General features: G+C 35.2%; 48 non-coding genes and 2 pseudogenes across 48 annotated transcripts; all 50 read right to left on the bottom strand.

Annotated features, from left to right (window-relative positions):
* Positions 1-71: 71 nt before the first annotated feature.
* LOC145300315 (5S ribosomal RNA) lies at positions 72-190 on the bottom strand. Its single transcript, XR_013872544.1, has one exon. It is a non-coding gene; the product is annotated as a 5S ribosomal RNA (ribosomal RNA).
* Positions 191-341: 151 nt separating this feature from the next.
* On the bottom strand, positions 342-460 carry LOC145298216 (5S ribosomal RNA). Its single transcript, XR_013870499.1, has one exon. It is a non-coding gene; the product is annotated as a 5S ribosomal RNA (ribosomal RNA).
* Positions 461-609: 149 nt separating this feature from the next.
* Positions 610-729, bottom strand: LOC145300553 (5S ribosomal RNA). Its single transcript, XR_013872769.1, has one exon. It is a non-coding gene; the product is annotated as a 5S ribosomal RNA (ribosomal RNA).
* Positions 730-880: 151 nt separating this feature from the next.
* On the bottom strand, positions 881-999 carry LOC145298215 (5S ribosomal RNA). Its single transcript, XR_013870498.1, has one exon. It is a non-coding gene; the product is annotated as a 5S ribosomal RNA (ribosomal RNA).
* Positions 1000-1151: 152 nt separating this feature from the next.
* On the bottom strand, positions 1152-1270 carry LOC145300874 (5S ribosomal RNA). Its single transcript, XR_013873083.1, has one exon. It is a non-coding gene; the product is annotated as a 5S ribosomal RNA (ribosomal RNA).
* A 149-nt stretch (positions 1271-1419) lies between these two features.
* On the bottom strand, positions 1420-1538 carry LOC145299650 (5S ribosomal RNA). Its single transcript, XR_013871900.1, has one exon. It is a non-coding gene; the product is annotated as a 5S ribosomal RNA (ribosomal RNA).
* A 151-nt stretch (positions 1539-1689) lies between these two features.
* Positions 1690-1808, bottom strand: LOC145298214 (5S ribosomal RNA). Its single transcript, XR_013870497.1, has one exon. It is a non-coding gene; the product is annotated as a 5S ribosomal RNA (ribosomal RNA).
* A 149-nt stretch (positions 1809-1957) lies between these two features.
* Positions 1958-2076, bottom strand: LOC145298213 (5S ribosomal RNA). Its single transcript, XR_013870496.1, has one exon. It is a non-coding gene; the product is annotated as a 5S ribosomal RNA (ribosomal RNA).
* A 151-nt stretch (positions 2077-2227) lies between these two features.
* On the bottom strand, positions 2228-2346 carry LOC145298212 (5S ribosomal RNA). Its single transcript, XR_013870495.1, has one exon. It is a non-coding gene; the product is annotated as a 5S ribosomal RNA (ribosomal RNA).
* A 150-nt stretch (positions 2347-2496) lies between these two features.
* LOC145301392 (5S ribosomal RNA) lies at positions 2497-2615 on the bottom strand (annotated as a pseudogene).
* Positions 2616-2766: 151 nt separating this feature from the next.
* On the bottom strand, positions 2767-2885 carry LOC145298211 (5S ribosomal RNA). The gene has a single exon (XR_013870494.1). It is a non-coding gene; the product is annotated as a 5S ribosomal RNA (ribosomal RNA).
* Positions 2886-3036: 151 nt separating this feature from the next.
* LOC145300314 (5S ribosomal RNA) lies at positions 3037-3155 on the bottom strand. The gene has a single exon (XR_013872543.1). It is a non-coding gene; the product is annotated as a 5S ribosomal RNA (ribosomal RNA).
* A 151-nt stretch (positions 3156-3306) lies between these two features.
* Positions 3307-3425, bottom strand: LOC145298210 (5S ribosomal RNA). The gene has a single exon (XR_013870493.1). It is a non-coding gene; the product is annotated as a 5S ribosomal RNA (ribosomal RNA).
* Positions 3426-3574: 149 nt separating this feature from the next.
* LOC145298209 (5S ribosomal RNA) lies at positions 3575-3693 on the bottom strand. The gene has a single exon (XR_013870492.1). It is a non-coding gene; the product is annotated as a 5S ribosomal RNA (ribosomal RNA).
* A 151-nt stretch (positions 3694-3844) lies between these two features.
* LOC145298207 (5S ribosomal RNA) lies at positions 3845-3963 on the bottom strand. Its single transcript, XR_013870490.1, has one exon. It is a non-coding gene; the product is annotated as a 5S ribosomal RNA (ribosomal RNA).
* Positions 3964-4114: 151 nt separating this feature from the next.
* Positions 4115-4233, bottom strand: LOC145298206 (5S ribosomal RNA). The gene has a single exon (XR_013870489.1). It is a non-coding gene; the product is annotated as a 5S ribosomal RNA (ribosomal RNA).
* Positions 4234-4384: 151 nt separating this feature from the next.
* LOC145298205 (5S ribosomal RNA) lies at positions 4385-4503 on the bottom strand. Its single transcript, XR_013870488.1, has one exon. It is a non-coding gene; the product is annotated as a 5S ribosomal RNA (ribosomal RNA).
* A 148-nt stretch (positions 4504-4651) lies between these two features.
* On the bottom strand, positions 4652-4770 carry LOC145299967 (5S ribosomal RNA). Its single transcript, XR_013872207.1, has one exon. It is a non-coding gene; the product is annotated as a 5S ribosomal RNA (ribosomal RNA).
* Positions 4771-4921: 151 nt separating this feature from the next.
* On the bottom strand, positions 4922-5040 carry LOC145300313 (5S ribosomal RNA). The gene has a single exon (XR_013872542.1). It is a non-coding gene; the product is annotated as a 5S ribosomal RNA (ribosomal RNA).
* Positions 5041-5191: 151 nt separating this feature from the next.
* On the bottom strand, positions 5192-5310 carry LOC145298204 (5S ribosomal RNA). The gene has a single exon (XR_013870487.1). It is a non-coding gene; the product is annotated as a 5S ribosomal RNA (ribosomal RNA).
* Positions 5311-5459: 149 nt separating this feature from the next.
* Positions 5460-5578, bottom strand: LOC145298203 (5S ribosomal RNA). Its single transcript, XR_013870486.1, has one exon. It is a non-coding gene; the product is annotated as a 5S ribosomal RNA (ribosomal RNA).
* Positions 5579-5729: 151 nt separating this feature from the next.
* On the bottom strand, positions 5730-5848 carry LOC145298202 (5S ribosomal RNA). The gene has a single exon (XR_013870485.1). It is a non-coding gene; the product is annotated as a 5S ribosomal RNA (ribosomal RNA).
* A 151-nt stretch (positions 5849-5999) lies between these two features.
* Positions 6000-6118, bottom strand: LOC145298201 (5S ribosomal RNA). The gene has a single exon (XR_013870484.1). It is a non-coding gene; the product is annotated as a 5S ribosomal RNA (ribosomal RNA).
* A 151-nt stretch (positions 6119-6269) lies between these two features.
* Positions 6270-6388, bottom strand: LOC145298200 (5S ribosomal RNA). The gene has a single exon (XR_013870483.1). It is a non-coding gene; the product is annotated as a 5S ribosomal RNA (ribosomal RNA).
* Positions 6389-6536: 148 nt separating this feature from the next.
* On the bottom strand, positions 6537-6655 carry LOC145299966 (5S ribosomal RNA). The gene has a single exon (XR_013872206.1). It is a non-coding gene; the product is annotated as a 5S ribosomal RNA (ribosomal RNA).
* Positions 6656-6806: 151 nt separating this feature from the next.
* On the bottom strand, positions 6807-6925 carry LOC145301390 (5S ribosomal RNA; annotated as a pseudogene).
* Positions 6926-7076: 151 nt separating this feature from the next.
* On the bottom strand, positions 7077-7195 carry LOC145301046 (5S ribosomal RNA). Its single transcript, XR_013873248.1, has one exon. It is a non-coding gene; the product is annotated as a 5S ribosomal RNA (ribosomal RNA).
* Positions 7196-7346: 151 nt separating this feature from the next.
* Positions 7347-7465, bottom strand: LOC145298199 (5S ribosomal RNA). Its single transcript, XR_013870482.1, has one exon. It is a non-coding gene; the product is annotated as a 5S ribosomal RNA (ribosomal RNA).
* A 149-nt stretch (positions 7466-7614) lies between these two features.
* Positions 7615-7733, bottom strand: LOC145300312 (5S ribosomal RNA). The gene has a single exon (XR_013872541.1). It is a non-coding gene; the product is annotated as a 5S ribosomal RNA (ribosomal RNA).
* A 152-nt stretch (positions 7734-7885) lies between these two features.
* On the bottom strand, positions 7886-8004 carry LOC145298198 (5S ribosomal RNA). Its single transcript, XR_013870481.1, has one exon. It is a non-coding gene; the product is annotated as a 5S ribosomal RNA (ribosomal RNA).
* Positions 8005-8153: 149 nt separating this feature from the next.
* LOC145298195 (5S ribosomal RNA) lies at positions 8154-8272 on the bottom strand. Its single transcript, XR_013870479.1, has one exon. It is a non-coding gene; the product is annotated as a 5S ribosomal RNA (ribosomal RNA).
* Positions 8273-8423: 151 nt separating this feature from the next.
* LOC145298194 (5S ribosomal RNA) lies at positions 8424-8542 on the bottom strand. The gene has a single exon (XR_013870478.1). It is a non-coding gene; the product is annotated as a 5S ribosomal RNA (ribosomal RNA).
* Positions 8543-8693: 151 nt separating this feature from the next.
* Positions 8694-8812, bottom strand: LOC145298193 (5S ribosomal RNA). The gene has a single exon (XR_013870477.1). It is a non-coding gene; the product is annotated as a 5S ribosomal RNA (ribosomal RNA).
* A 151-nt stretch (positions 8813-8963) lies between these two features.
* LOC145298192 (5S ribosomal RNA) lies at positions 8964-9082 on the bottom strand. Its single transcript, XR_013870476.1, has one exon. It is a non-coding gene; the product is annotated as a 5S ribosomal RNA (ribosomal RNA).
* A 149-nt stretch (positions 9083-9231) lies between these two features.
* Positions 9232-9350, bottom strand: LOC145300311 (5S ribosomal RNA). Its single transcript, XR_013872540.1, has one exon. It is a non-coding gene; the product is annotated as a 5S ribosomal RNA (ribosomal RNA).
* Positions 9351-9502: 152 nt separating this feature from the next.
* On the bottom strand, positions 9503-9621 carry LOC145298191 (5S ribosomal RNA). The gene has a single exon (XR_013870475.1). It is a non-coding gene; the product is annotated as a 5S ribosomal RNA (ribosomal RNA).
* Positions 9622-9770: 149 nt separating this feature from the next.
* LOC145298190 (5S ribosomal RNA) lies at positions 9771-9889 on the bottom strand. Its single transcript, XR_013870474.1, has one exon. It is a non-coding gene; the product is annotated as a 5S ribosomal RNA (ribosomal RNA).
* Positions 9890-10040: 151 nt separating this feature from the next.
* Positions 10041-10159, bottom strand: LOC145298189 (5S ribosomal RNA). The gene has a single exon (XR_013870473.1). It is a non-coding gene; the product is annotated as a 5S ribosomal RNA (ribosomal RNA).
* A 151-nt stretch (positions 10160-10310) lies between these two features.
* Positions 10311-10429, bottom strand: LOC145298188 (5S ribosomal RNA). Its single transcript, XR_013870472.1, has one exon. It is a non-coding gene; the product is annotated as a 5S ribosomal RNA (ribosomal RNA).
* A 151-nt stretch (positions 10430-10580) lies between these two features.
* On the bottom strand, positions 10581-10699 carry LOC145298187 (5S ribosomal RNA). The gene has a single exon (XR_013870471.1). It is a non-coding gene; the product is annotated as a 5S ribosomal RNA (ribosomal RNA).
* Positions 10700-10847: 148 nt separating this feature from the next.
* On the bottom strand, positions 10848-10966 carry LOC145299965 (5S ribosomal RNA). Its single transcript, XR_013872205.1, has one exon. It is a non-coding gene; the product is annotated as a 5S ribosomal RNA (ribosomal RNA).
* A 151-nt stretch (positions 10967-11117) lies between these two features.
* LOC145299574 (5S ribosomal RNA) lies at positions 11118-11236 on the bottom strand. The gene has a single exon (XR_013871826.1). It is a non-coding gene; the product is annotated as a 5S ribosomal RNA (ribosomal RNA).
* Positions 11237-11387: 151 nt separating this feature from the next.
* On the bottom strand, positions 11388-11506 carry LOC145298186 (5S ribosomal RNA). Its single transcript, XR_013870470.1, has one exon. It is a non-coding gene; the product is annotated as a 5S ribosomal RNA (ribosomal RNA).
* A 152-nt stretch (positions 11507-11658) lies between these two features.
* LOC145301147 (5S ribosomal RNA) lies at positions 11659-11777 on the bottom strand. The gene has a single exon (XR_013873348.1). It is a non-coding gene; the product is annotated as a 5S ribosomal RNA (ribosomal RNA).
* A 150-nt stretch (positions 11778-11927) lies between these two features.
* LOC145298184 (5S ribosomal RNA) lies at positions 11928-12046 on the bottom strand. The gene has a single exon (XR_013870468.1). It is a non-coding gene; the product is annotated as a 5S ribosomal RNA (ribosomal RNA).
* A 151-nt stretch (positions 12047-12197) lies between these two features.
* On the bottom strand, positions 12198-12316 carry LOC145298183 (5S ribosomal RNA). The gene has a single exon (XR_013870467.1). It is a non-coding gene; the product is annotated as a 5S ribosomal RNA (ribosomal RNA).
* Positions 12317-12465: 149 nt separating this feature from the next.
* Positions 12466-12584, bottom strand: LOC145301158 (5S ribosomal RNA). Its single transcript, XR_013873359.1, has one exon. It is a non-coding gene; the product is annotated as a 5S ribosomal RNA (ribosomal RNA).
* Positions 12585-12735: 151 nt separating this feature from the next.
* Positions 12736-12854, bottom strand: LOC145300873 (5S ribosomal RNA). The gene has a single exon (XR_013873082.1). It is a non-coding gene; the product is annotated as a 5S ribosomal RNA (ribosomal RNA).
* A 150-nt stretch (positions 12855-13004) lies between these two features.
* On the bottom strand, positions 13005-13123 carry LOC145298182 (5S ribosomal RNA). The gene has a single exon (XR_013870466.1). It is a non-coding gene; the product is annotated as a 5S ribosomal RNA (ribosomal RNA).
* Positions 13124-13275: 152 nt separating this feature from the next.
* LOC145298181 (5S ribosomal RNA) lies at positions 13276-13394 on the bottom strand. The gene has a single exon (XR_013870465.1). It is a non-coding gene; the product is annotated as a 5S ribosomal RNA (ribosomal RNA).
* Between the last annotated feature and the right edge of the window lie 149 nt (positions 13395-13543).

The following is a 13543-nucleotide window of genomic DNA, read 5'->3' as shown; positions in this document are numbered from 1 at the left end:
GTTTTTTTATCTAATATTTTACATTAAAATCGAACGCATTTTTATGAGTTTTTCCAAAAATTCAGGGGAAATGCTTACAGCACCTGGTATTCCCAAGCGGTCACCCATCTAAGTACTGACCAGGCTCTACGTTGCTTAACTTCGGGGATCGGACGAGAACCGCTGTTTTCAACGTGATATGGCCGTAAGCGAAGACGTGCCATAATTTTAACTATTACAATTTCAATATTTATTTACCAAATCTGATAATGTAATGATATTTTGTTTTTTGTTTTTTTATCTAATATTTTACATTAAAATCGAACGCATTTTTATGAGTTTTTCCAAAAATTCAGGGGAAATGCTTACAGCACCTGGTATTCCCAAGCGGTCACCCATCTAAGTACTGACCAGGCTCTACGTTGCTTAACTTCGGGGATCGGACGAGAACCGGTGTTTTCAACGTGATATGGCCGTAAGCGAAGACGTGCCATAATTTTAACTATTACAATTTCAATATTTATTTACCAAATCTGATAATTTAATGATATTTTATTAGTTTTTTTTACCTAATATTTTACATTAAAATCGAACGCATTTTTATGAGTTTTTCCAAAAATTCAGGGGAAATGCTTACAGCACCTGGTATTCCCAAGCGGTCACCCATCTAAGTACTGACCAGGCTCTACGTTGCTTAACTTCGGGGGATCGGACGAGAACCGGTGTTTTCAACGTGATATGGCCGTAAGCGAAGACGTGCCATAATTTTAACTATTACAATTTCAATATTTATTTACCAAATCTGATAATGTAATGATATTTTGTTTTTTGTTTTTTTATCTAATATTTTACATTAAAATCGAACGCATTTTTATGAGTTTTTCCAAAAATTCAGGGGAAATGCTTACAGCACCTGGTATTCCCAAGCGGTCACCCATCTAAGTACTGACCAGGCTCTACGTTGCTTAACTTCGGGGATCGGACGAGAACCGGTGTTTTCAACGTGATATGGCCGTAAGCGAAGACGGGCCATAATTTTAACTATTACAATAATAATATTTATTTACCAAATCTGATAATGTAATGATATTTTGTTTTTTGTTTTTTTTATCTAATATTTTACATTAAAATCGAATGCCTTTTTATGAGTTTTTCCAAAAAATCAGGGGAAATGCTTACAGCACCTGGTATTCCCAAGCGGTCACCCATCTAAGTACTGACCAGGCTCTACGTTGCTTAATATCGGGGATCGGACGAGAACCGGTGTTTTCAACGTGATATGGCCGTAAGCAAAGAAGTGCGATAATTTTAACTATTACAATTTCAATATTTATTTACCAAATCTGATAATTTAATGATACTTTATTTGTTTTTTTTACCTAATATTTTACATTAAAATCGAACGCATTTTTATGAGTTTTTCCAAAAATTCAGGGGAAATGCTTACAGCACCTGGTATTCCCAAGCGGTCACCCATCTAAGTACTGACCAGGTTCTACGTTGCTTAACTTCGGGGATCGGACGAGAACCGGTGTTTTCAACGTGATATGGCCGTAAGCGAAGACGTGCCATAATTTTAACTATTACAATTTCAATATTTATTTACCAAATCTGATAATGTAATGATATTTTGTTTTTTGTTTTTTTATCTAATATTTTACATTAAAATCGAACGCATTTTTATGAGTTTTTCCAAAAATTCAGGGGAAATGCTTACAGCACCTGGTATTCCCAAGCGGTCACCCATCTAAGTACTGACCAGGCTCTACGTTGCTTAACTTCGGGGATCGGACGAGAACCGGTGTTTTCAACGTGATATGGCCGTAAGCGAAGAAGTGCCATAATTTTAACTATTACAATTTCAATATTTATTTACCAAATCTGATAATTTAATGATACTTTATTTGTTTTTTTTACCTAATATTTTACATTAAAATCGAACGCATTTTTATGAGTTTTTCCAAAAATTCAGGGGGAATGCTTACAGCACCTGGTATTCCCAAGCGGTCACCCATCTAAGTACTGACCAGGCTCTACGTTGCTTAACTTCGGGGATCGGACGAGAACCGGTGTTTTCAACGTGATATGGCCGTAAGCGAAGACGTGCCATAATTTTAACTATTACAATTTCAATATTTATTTACCAAATCTGATAATCTAATGATATTTTGTTTTTTGTTTTTTTATCTAATATTTTACATTAAAATCGAACGCATTTTTATGAGTTTTTCCAAAAATTCAGGGGAAATGCTTACAGCACCTGGTATTCCCAAGCGGTCACCCATCTAAGTACTGACCAGGCTCTACGTTGCTTAACTTCGGGGATCGGACGAGAACCGGTGTTTTCAACGTGATATGGCCGTAAGCGAAGACGTGCCATAATTTTAACTATTACAATTTCAATATTTATTTACCAAATCTGATAATGTAATTATATTTTTTTTTTGTTTTTTTATCTAATATTTTACATTAAAATCGAACGCATTTTTATGAGTTTTTCCAAAAATTCAGGGGAAATGCTTACAGCACCTGGTATTCCCAAGCGGTCACCCATCTAAGTACTGACCAGGCTCTAATTTGCTTAATATCGGGGATCGGACGAGAACCGGTGTTTTCAACGTGATATGGCCGTAAGCGAAGAAGTGCGATAATTTTAACTATTACAATTTCAATATTTATTTACCAAATCTGATAATTTAATGATACTTTATTTGTTTTTTTTTTACCTAATATTTTACATTAAAATCGAACGCATTTTTATGAGTTTTTCCAAAAATTCAGGGGAAATGCTTACAGCACCTGGTATTCCCAAGCGGTCACCCATCTAAGTACTGACCAGGCTCTACGTTGCTTAACTTCGGGGATCGGACGAGAACCGGTGTTTTCAACGTGATATGGCCGTAAGCGAAGACGTGCCATAATTTTAACTATTACAATTTCAATATTTATTTACCAAATCTGATAATGTAATGATATTTTGTTTTTTGTTTTTTTATCTAATATTTTACATTAAAATCGAACGCATTTTTATGAGTTTTTCCAAAAATTCAGGGGAAATGCTTACAGCACCTGGTATTCCCAAGCGGTCACCCATCTAAGTACTGACCAGGCTCTACGTTGCTTAACTTCGGGGATCGGACGAGAACCGCTGTTTTCAACGTGATATGGCCGTAAGCGAAGAAGTGCCATAATTTTAACTATTACAATTTCAATATTTATTTACCAAATCTGATAATGTAATGATATTTTGTTTTTTGTTTTTTTATCTAATATTTTACATTAAAATCGAACGCATTTTTATGAGTTTTTCCAAAAATTCAGGGGAAATGCTTACAGCACCTGGTATTCCCAAGCGGTCACCCATCTAAGTACTGACCAGGCTCTACGTTGCTTAACTTCGGGGATCGGACGAGAACCGGTGTTTTCAACGTGATATGGCCGTAAGCGAAGAAGTGCCATAATTTTAACTATTACAATTTCAATATTTATTTACCAAATCTGATAATTTAATGATATTTTATTTGTTTTTTTTACCTAATATTTTACATTAAAATCGAACGCATTTTTATGAGTTTTTCCAAAAATTCAGGGGAAATGCTTACAGCACCTGGTATTCCCAAGCGGTCACCCATCTAAGTACTGACCAGGCTCTACGTTGCTTAACTTCGGGGATCGGACGAGAACCGGTGTTTTCAACGTGATATGGCCGTAAGCGAAGACGTGCCATAATTTTAACTATTACAATTTCAATATTTATTTACCAAATCTGATAATGTAATGATATTTTGTTTTTTGTTTTTTTATCTAATATTTTACATTAAAATCGAACGCATTTTTATGAGTTTTTCCAAAAATTCAGGGGAAATGCTTACAGCACCTGGTATTCCCAAGCGGTCACCCATCTAAGTACTGACCAGGCTCTACGTTGCTTAACTTCGGGGATCGGACGAGAACCGGTGTTTTCAACGTGATATGGCCGTAAGCGAAGACGTGCCATAATTTTAACTATTACAATTTCAATATTTATTTACCAAATCTGATAATGTAATGATATTTTGCTTTTTGTTTTTTTATCTAATATTTTACATTAAAATCGAACGCATTTTTATGAGTTTTTCCAAAAATTCAGGGGAAATGCTTACAGCACCTGGTATTCCCAAGCGGTCACCCATCTAAGTACTGACCAGGCTCTACGTTGCTTAACTTCGGGGATCGGACGAGAACCGGTGTTTTCAACGTGATATGGCCGTAAGCGAAGACGTGCCATAATTTTAACTATTACAATTTCAATATTTATTTACCAAATCTGATAATGTAATGATATTTTGTTTTTTGTTTTTTTATCTAATATTTTACATTAAAATCGAACGCATTTTTATGAGTTTTTCCAAAAATTCAGGGGAAATGCTTACAGCACCTGGTATTCCCAAGCGGTCACCCATCTAAGTACTGACCAGGCTCTACGTTGCTTAACTTCGGGGATCGGACGAGAACCGGTGTTTTCAACGTGATATGGCCGTAAGCGAAGAAGTGCCATAATTTTAACTATTACAATTTCAATATTTATTTACCAAATCTGATAATTTAATGATACTTTATTTGTTTTTTTTACCTAATATTTTACATTAAAATCGAACGCATTTTATGAGTTTTTCCAAAAATTCAGGGGAAATGCTTACAGCACCTGGTATTCCCAAGCGGTCACCCATCTAAGTACTGACCAGACTCTACGTTGCTTAACTTCGGGGATCGGACGAGAACCGGTGTTTTCAACGTGATATGGCCGTAAGCGAAGACATGCCATAATTTTAACTATTACAATTTCAATATTTATTTACCAAATCTGATAATGTAATGATATTTTGTTTTTTGTTTTTTTATCTAATATTTTACATTAAAATCGAACGCATTTTTATGAGTTTTTCCAAAAATTCAGGGGAAATGCTTACAGCACCTGGTATTCCCAAGCGGTCACCCATCTAAGTACTGACCAGGCTCTACGTTGCTTAACTTCGGGGATCGGACGAGAACCGCTGTTTTCAACGTGATATGGCCGTAAGCGAAGACGTGCCATAATTTTAACTATTACAATTTCAATATTTATTTACCAAATCTGATAATGTAATGATATTTTGTTTTTTGTTTTTTTATCTAATATTTTACATTAAAATCGAACGCATTTTTATGAGTTTTTCCAAAAATTCAGGGGAAATGCTTACAGCACCTGGTATTCCCAAGCGGTCACCCATCTAAGTACTGACCAGGCTCTACGTTGCTTAACTTCGGGGATCGGACGAGAACCGGTGTTTTCAACGTGATATGGCCGTAAGCGAAGAAGTGCCATAATTTTAACTATTACAATTTCAATATTTATTTACCAAATCTGATAATTTAATGATATTTTATTTGTTTTTTTTACCTAATATTTTACATTAAAATCGAACGCATTTTTATGAGTTTTTCCAAAAATTCAGGGGAAATGCTTACAGCACCTGGTATTCCCAAGCGGTCACCCATCTAAGTACTGACCAGGCTCTACGTTGCTTAACTTCGGGGATCGGACGAGAACCGGTGTTTTCAACGTGATATGGCCGTAAGCGAAGACGTGCCATAATTTTAACTATTACAATTTCAATATTTATTTACCAAATCTGATAATGTAATGATATTTTGTTTTTTGTTTTTTTATCTAATATTTTACATTAAAATCGAACGCATTTTTATGAGTTTTTCCAAAAATTCAGGGGAAATGCTTACAGCACCTGGTATTCCCAAGCGGTCACCCATCTAAGTACTGACCAGGCTCTACGTTGCTTAACTTCGGGGATCGGACGAGAACCGGTGTTTTCAACGTGATATGGCCGTAAGCGAAGACGTGCCATAATTTTAACTATTACAATTTCAATATTTATTTACCAAATCTGATAATGTAATGATATTTTGCTTTTTGTTTTTTTATCTAATATTTTACATTAAAATCGAACGCATTTTTATGAGTTTTTCCAAAAATTCAGGGGAAATGCTTACAGCACCTGGTATTCCCAAGCGGTCACCCATCTAAGTACTGACCAGGCTCTACGTTGCTTAACTTCGGGGATCGGACGAGAACCGGTGTTTTCAACGTGATATGGCCGTAAGCGAAGACGTGCCATAATTTTAACTATTACAATTTCAATATTTATTTACCAAATCTGATAATGTAATGATATTTTGTTTTTTGTTTTTTTATCTAATATTTTACATTAAAATCGAACGCATTTTTATGAGTTTTTCCAAAAATTCAGGGGAAATGCTTACAGCACCTGGTATTCCCAAGCGGTCACCCATCTAAGTACTGACCAGGCTCTACGTTGCTTAACTTCGGGGATCGGACGAGAACCGGTGTTTTCAACGTGATATGGCCGTAAGCGAAGAAGTGCCATAATTTTAACTATTACAATTTCAATATTTATTTACCAAATCTGATAATTTAATGATACTTTATTTGTTTTTTTTACCTAATATTTTACATTAAAATCGAACGCATTTTATGAGTTTTTCCAAAAATTCAGGGGAAATGCTTACAGCACCTGGTATTCCCAAGCGGTCACCCATCTAAGTACTGACCAGACTCTACGTTGCTTAACTTCGGGGATCGGACGAGAACCGGTGTTTTCAACGTGATATGGCCGTAAGCGAAGACATGCCATAATTTTAACTATTACAATTTCAATATTTATTTACCAAATCTGATAATGTAATGATATTTTGTTTTTTGTTTTTTTATCTAATATTTTACATTAAAATCGAACGCATTTTTATGAGTTTTTCCAAAAATTCAGGGGAAATGCTTACAGCACCTGGTATTCCCAAGCGGTCACCCATCTAAGTACTGACCAGGCTCTAATTTGCTTAATATCGGGGATCGGACGAGAACCGGTGTTTTCAACGTGATATGGCCGTAAGCGAAGAAGTGCGATAATTTTAACTATTACAATTTCAATATTTATTTACCAAATCTGATAATTTAATGATACTTTATTTGTTTTTTTTTTACCTAATATTTTACATTAAAATCGAACGCATTTTTATGAGTTTTTCCAAAAATTCAGGGGAAATGCTTACAGCACCTGGTATTCCCAAGCGGTCACCCATCTAAGTACTGACCAGGCTCTACGTTGCTTAACTTCGGGGATCGGACGAGAACCGGTGTTTTATACGTGATATGGCAGTAAGCGAAGACGTGCCATAATTTTAACTATTACAATTTCAATATTTATTTACCAAATCTGATAATGTAATGATATTTTGTTTTTTGTTTTTTTATCTAATATTTTACATTAAAATCGAACGCATTTTTATGAGTTTTTCCAAAAATTCAGGGGAAATGCTTACAGCACCTGGTATTCCCAAGCGGTCACCCATCTAAGTACTGACCAGGCTCTACGTTGCTTAACTTCGGGGATCGGACGAGAACCGGTGTTTTCAACGTGATATGGCCGTAAGCGAAGAAGTGCCATAATTTTAACTATTACAATTTCAATATTTATTTACCAAATCTGATAATTTAATGATACTTTATTTGTTTTTTTTACCTAATATTTTACATTAAAATCGAACGCATTTTTATGAGTTTTTCCAAAAATTCAGGGGAAATGCTTACAGCACCTGGTATTCCCAAGCGGTCACCCATCTAAGTACTGACCAGGCTCTACGTTGCTTAACTTCGGGGATCGGACGAGAACCGCTGTTTTCAACGTGATATGGCCGTAAGCGAAGACGTGCCATAATTTTAACTATTACAATTTCAATATTTATTTACCAAATCTGATAATGTAATTATATTTTTTTTTTTTGTTTTTTTATCTTATATTTTACATTAAAATCGAACGCATTTTTATGAGTTTTTCCAAAAATTCAGGGGAAATGCTTACAGCACCTGGTATTCCCAAGCGGTCACCCATCTAAGTACTGACCAGGCTCTACGTTGCTTAACTTCGGGGATCGGACGAGAACCGGTGTTTTCAACGTGATATGGCCGTAAGCGAAGAAGTGCCATAATTTTAACTATTACAATTTCAATATTTATTTACCAAATCTGATAATTTAATGATATTTTATTTGTTTTTTTTACCTAATATTTTACATTAAAATCGAACGCATTTTTATGAGTTTTTCCAAAAATTCAGGGGAAATGCTTACAGCACCTGGTATTCCCAAGCGGTCACCCATCTAAGTACTGACCAGGCTCTACGTTGCTTAACTTCGGGGATCGGACGAGAACCGGTGTTTTCAACGTGATATGGCCGTAAGCGAAGACGTGCCATAATTTTAACTATTACAATTTCAATATTTATTTACCAAATCTGATAATGTAATGATATTTTGTTTTTTGTTTTTTTATCTAATATTTTACATTAAAATCGAACGCATTTTTATGAGTTTTTCCAAAAATTCAGGGGAAATGCTTACAGCACCTGGTATTCCCAAGCGGTCACCCATCTAAGTACTGACCAGGCTCTACGTTGCTTAACTTCGGGGATCGGACGAGAACCGGTGTTTTCAACGTGATATGGCCGTAAGCGAAGACGTGCCATAATTTTAACTATTACAATTTCAATATTTATTTACCAAATCTGATAATGTAATGATATTTTGCTTTTTGTTTTTTTATCTAATATTTTACATTAAAATCGAACGCATTTTTATGAGTTTTTCAAAAAATTCAGGGGAAATGCTTACAGCACCTGGTATTCCCAAGCGGTCACCCATCTAAGTACTGACCAGGCTCTACGTTGCTTAACTTCGGGGATCGGACGAGAACCGGTGTTTTCAACGTGATATGGCCGTAAGCGAAGACGTGCCATAATTTTAACTATTACAATTTCAATATTTATTTACCAAATCTGATAATGTAATGATATTTTGTTTTTTGTTTTTTTATCTAATATTTTACATTAAAATCGAACGCATTTTTATGAGTTTTTCCAAAAATTCAGGGGAAATGCTTACAGCACCTGGTATTCCCAAGCGGTCACCCATCTAAGTACTGACCAGGCTCTACGTTGCTTAACTTCGGGGATCGGACGAGAACCGGTGTTTTCAACGTGATATGGCCGTAAGCGAAGAAGTGCCATAATTTTAACTATTACAATTTCAATATTTATTTACCAAATCTGATAATTTAATGATACTTTATTTGTTTTTTTTACCTAATATTTTACATTAAAATCGAACGCATTTTTATGAGTTTTTCCAAAAATTCAGGGGAAATGCTTACAGCACCTGGTATTCCCAAGCGGTCACCCATCTAAGTACTGACCAGGCTCTACGTTGCTTAACTTCGGGGATCGGACGAGAACCGCTGTTTTCAACGTGATATGGCCGTAAGCGAAGACGTGCCATAATTTTAACTATTACAATTTCAATATTTATTTACCAAATCTGATAATGTAATTATATTTTTTTTTTTTGTTTTTTTATCTTATATTTTACATTAAAATCGAACGCATTTTTATGAGTTTTTCCAAAAATTCAGGGGAAATGCTTACAGCACCTGGTATTCCCAAGCGGTCACCCATCTAAGTACTGACCAGGCTCTACGTTGCTTAACTTCGGGGATCGGACGAGAACCGGTGTTTTCAACGTGATATGGCCGTAAGCGAAGAAGTGCCATAATTTTAACTATTACAATTTCAATATTTATTTACCAAATCTGATAATTTAATGATATTTTATTTGTTTTTTTTACCTAATATTTTACATTAAAATCGAACGCATTTTTATGAGTTTTTCCAAAAATTCAGGGGAAATGCTTACAGCACCTGGTATTCCCAAGCGGTCACCCATCTAAGTACTGACCAGGCTCTACGTTGCTTAACTTCGGGGATCGGACGAGAACCGGTGTTTTCAACGTGATATGGCCGTAAGCGAAGACGTGCCATAATTTTAACTATTACAATTTCAATATTTATTTACCAAATCTGATAATGTAATGATATTTTGTTTTTTGTTTTTTTATCTAATATTTTACATTAAAATCGAACGCATTTTTATGAGTTTTTCCAAAAATTCAGGGGAAATGCTTACAGCACCTGGTATTCCCAAGCGGTCACCCATCTAAGTACTGACCAGGCTCTACGTTGCTTAACTTCGGGGATCGGACGAGAACCGGTGTTTTCAACGTGATATGGCCGTAAGCGAAGACGTGCCATAATTTTAACTATTACAATTTCAATATTTATTTACCAAATCTGATAATGTAATGATATTTTGCTTTTTGTTTTTTTATCTAATATTTTACATTAAAATCGAACGCATTTTTATGAGTTTTTCAAAAAATTCAGGGGAAATGCTTACAGCACCTGGTATTCCCAAGCGGTCACCCATCTAAGTACTGACCAGGCTCTACGTTGCTTAACTTCGGGGATCGGACGAGAACCGGTGTTTTCAACGTGATATGGCCGTAAGCGAAGACGTGCCATAATTTTAACTATTACAATTTCAATATTTATTTACCAAATCTGATAATGTAATGATATTTTGTTTTTTGTTTTTTTATCTAATATTTTACATTAAAATCGAACGCATTTTTATGAGTTTTTCCAAAAATTCAGGGGAAATGCTTACAGCACCTGGTATTCCCAAGCGGTCACCCATCTAAGTACTGACCAGGCTCTACGTTGCTTAACTTCGGGGATCGGACGAGAACCGGTGTTTTCAACGTGATATGGCCGTAAGCGAAGAAGTGCCATAATTTTAACTATTACAATTTCAATATTTATTTACCAAATCTGATAATTTAATGATACTTTATTTGTTTTTTTTACCTAATATTTTACATTAAAATCGAACGCATTTTATGAGTTTTTCCAAAAATTCAGGGGAAATGCTTACAGCACCTGGTATTCCCAAGCGGTCACCCATCTAAGTACTGACCAGACTCTACGTTGCTTAACTTCGGGGATCGGACGAGAACCGGTGTTTTCAACGTGATATGGCCGTAAGCCAAGACATGCCATAATTTTAACTATGACAATTTCAATATTTATTTACCAAATCTTATAATGTAATGATATTTTGTTTTTTGTTTTTTTATCTAATATTTTACATTAAAATCGAACGCATTTTTATGAGTTTTTCCAAAAATTCAGGGGAAATGCTTACAGCACCTGGTATTCCCAAGCGGTCACCCATCTAAGTACTGACCAGGCTCTACGTTGCTTCACTTCGGGGATCGGACGAGAACCGGTGTTTTCAACGTGATATGGCCGTAAGCGAAGACGTGCCATAATTTTAACTATTACAATTTCAATATTTATTTACCAAATCTGATAATGTAAGTATTTTTTTTTGTTTGTTTTTTTATCTAATATTTTACATTAAAATCGAACGCATTTTTATGAGTTTTTCCAAAAATTCAGGGGAAATGCTTACAGCACCTGGTATTCCCAAGCGGTCACCCATCTAAGTACTGACCAGGCTCTACGTTGCTTAACTTCGGGGATCGGACGAGAACCGGTGTTTTCAACGTGATATGGCCGTAAGCGAAGACGTGCCATAATTTTAACTATTACAATTTCAATATTTATTTACCAAATCTGATAATGTAATGATATTTTGTTTTTTGTTTTTTTTTCTAATATTTTACATTAAAATCGAACGACATTTTTATGAGTTTTTCCAAAAATTCAGGGGAAATGCTTACAGCACCTGGTATTCCCAAGCGGTCACCCATCTAAGTACTGACCAGGCTCTACGTTGCTTAATATCGGGGATCGGACGAGAACCGGTGTTTTCAACGTGATATGGCCGTAAGAGAAGAAGTGCGATAATTTTAACTATTACAATTTCAATATTTATTTACCAAATCTGATAATTTAATGATACTTTATTTGTTTTTTTTTACCTAATATTTTACATTAAAATCGAACGCATTTTTATGAGTTTTTCCAAAAATTCAGGGGAAATGCTTACAGCACCTGGTATTCCCAAGCGGTCACCCATCTAAGTACTGACCAGGCTCTACGTTGCTTAACTTCGGGGATCGGACGAGAACCGGTGTTTTCAACGTGATATGGCCGTAAGCGAAGACGTGCCATAATTTTAACTATTACAATTTCAATATTTATTTACCAAATCTGATAATGTAATGATATTTTGTTTTTTGTTTTTTTATCTAATATTTTACATTAAAATCGAACGCATTTTTATGAGTTTTTCCAAAAATTCAGGGGAAATGCTTACAGCACCTGGTATTCCCAAGCGGTCACCCATCTAAGTACTGACCAGGCTCTACGTTGCTTAACTTCGGGGATCGGACGAGAACCGGTGTTTTCAACGTGATATGGCCGTAAGCGAAGAAGTGCCATAATTTTAACTATTACAATTTCAATATTTATTTACCAAATCTGATAATTTAATGATACTTTATTTTTTTTTTTTACCTAATATTTTACATTAAAATCGAACGCATTTTTATGAGTTTTTCCAAAAATTCAGGGGAAATGCTTACAGCACCTGGTATTCCCAAGCGGTCACCCATCTAAGTACTGACCAGACTCTACGTTGCTTAACTTCGGGGATCGGACGAGAAGCGGTGTTTTCAACGTGATATGGCCGTAAGCGAAGACATGCCATAATTTTAACTATTACAATTTCAATATTTATTTACCAAATCTGATAATGTAATGATATTTTGTTTTTTGTTTTTTTATCTAATATTTTACATTAAAATCGAACGCATTTTTATGAGTTTTTCCAAAAATTCAGGGGAAATGCTTACAGCACCTGGTATTCCCAAGCGGTCACCCATCTAAGTACTGACCAGGCTCTACGTTGCTTAATATCGGGGATCGGACGAGAACCGGTGTTTTCAACGTGATATGGCCGTAAGCGAAGAAGTGCGATAATTTTAACTATTACAATTTCAATATTTATTTACCAAATCTGATAATTTAATGATACTTTATTTGTTTTTTTTTACCTAATATTTTACATTAAAATCGAACGCATTTTTATGAGTTTTTCCAAAAATTCAGGGGAAATGCTTACAGCACCTGGTATTCCCAAGCGGTCACCCATCTAAGTACTGACCAGGCTCTACGTTGCTTAACTTCGGGGATCGGACGAGAACCGGTGTTTTCAACGTGATATGGCCGTAAGCGAAGACGTGCCATAATTTTAACTATTACAATTTCAATATTTATTTACCAAATCTGATAATGTAATGATATTTTGTTTTTTGTTTTTTTTTCTAATATTTTACATTAAAATCGAACGACATTTTTATGAGTTTTTCCAAAAATTCAGGGGAAATGCTTACAGCACCTGGTATTCCCAAGCGGTCACCCATCTAAGTACTGACCAGGCTCTACGTTGCTTAACTTCGGGGATCGGACGAGAACCGGTGTTTTCAACGTGATATGGCCGTAAGCGAAGACGTGCCATAATTTTAACTATTACAATTTCAATATTTATTTACCAAATCTGATAATGTAATGATATTTTGCTTTTTGTTTTTTTATCTAATATTTTACATTAAAATCGAACGCATTTTTATGAGTTTTTCCAAAAATTCAGGGGA

This window comes from Euprymna scolopes, chromosome 18, assembly GCF_053919585.1.
Source record: "Euprymna scolopes isolate OS-2025 chromosome 18, ASM5391958v1, whole genome shotgun sequence".
NCBI classification, from domain to species: Eukaryota; Metazoa; Mollusca; class Cephalopoda; order Sepiida; family Sepiolidae; genus Euprymna; species Euprymna scolopes.
The sequence above is the reverse complement of the archived record's forward strand: the minus strand, read 5'-3'. Positions and strand labels throughout refer to the sequence as shown.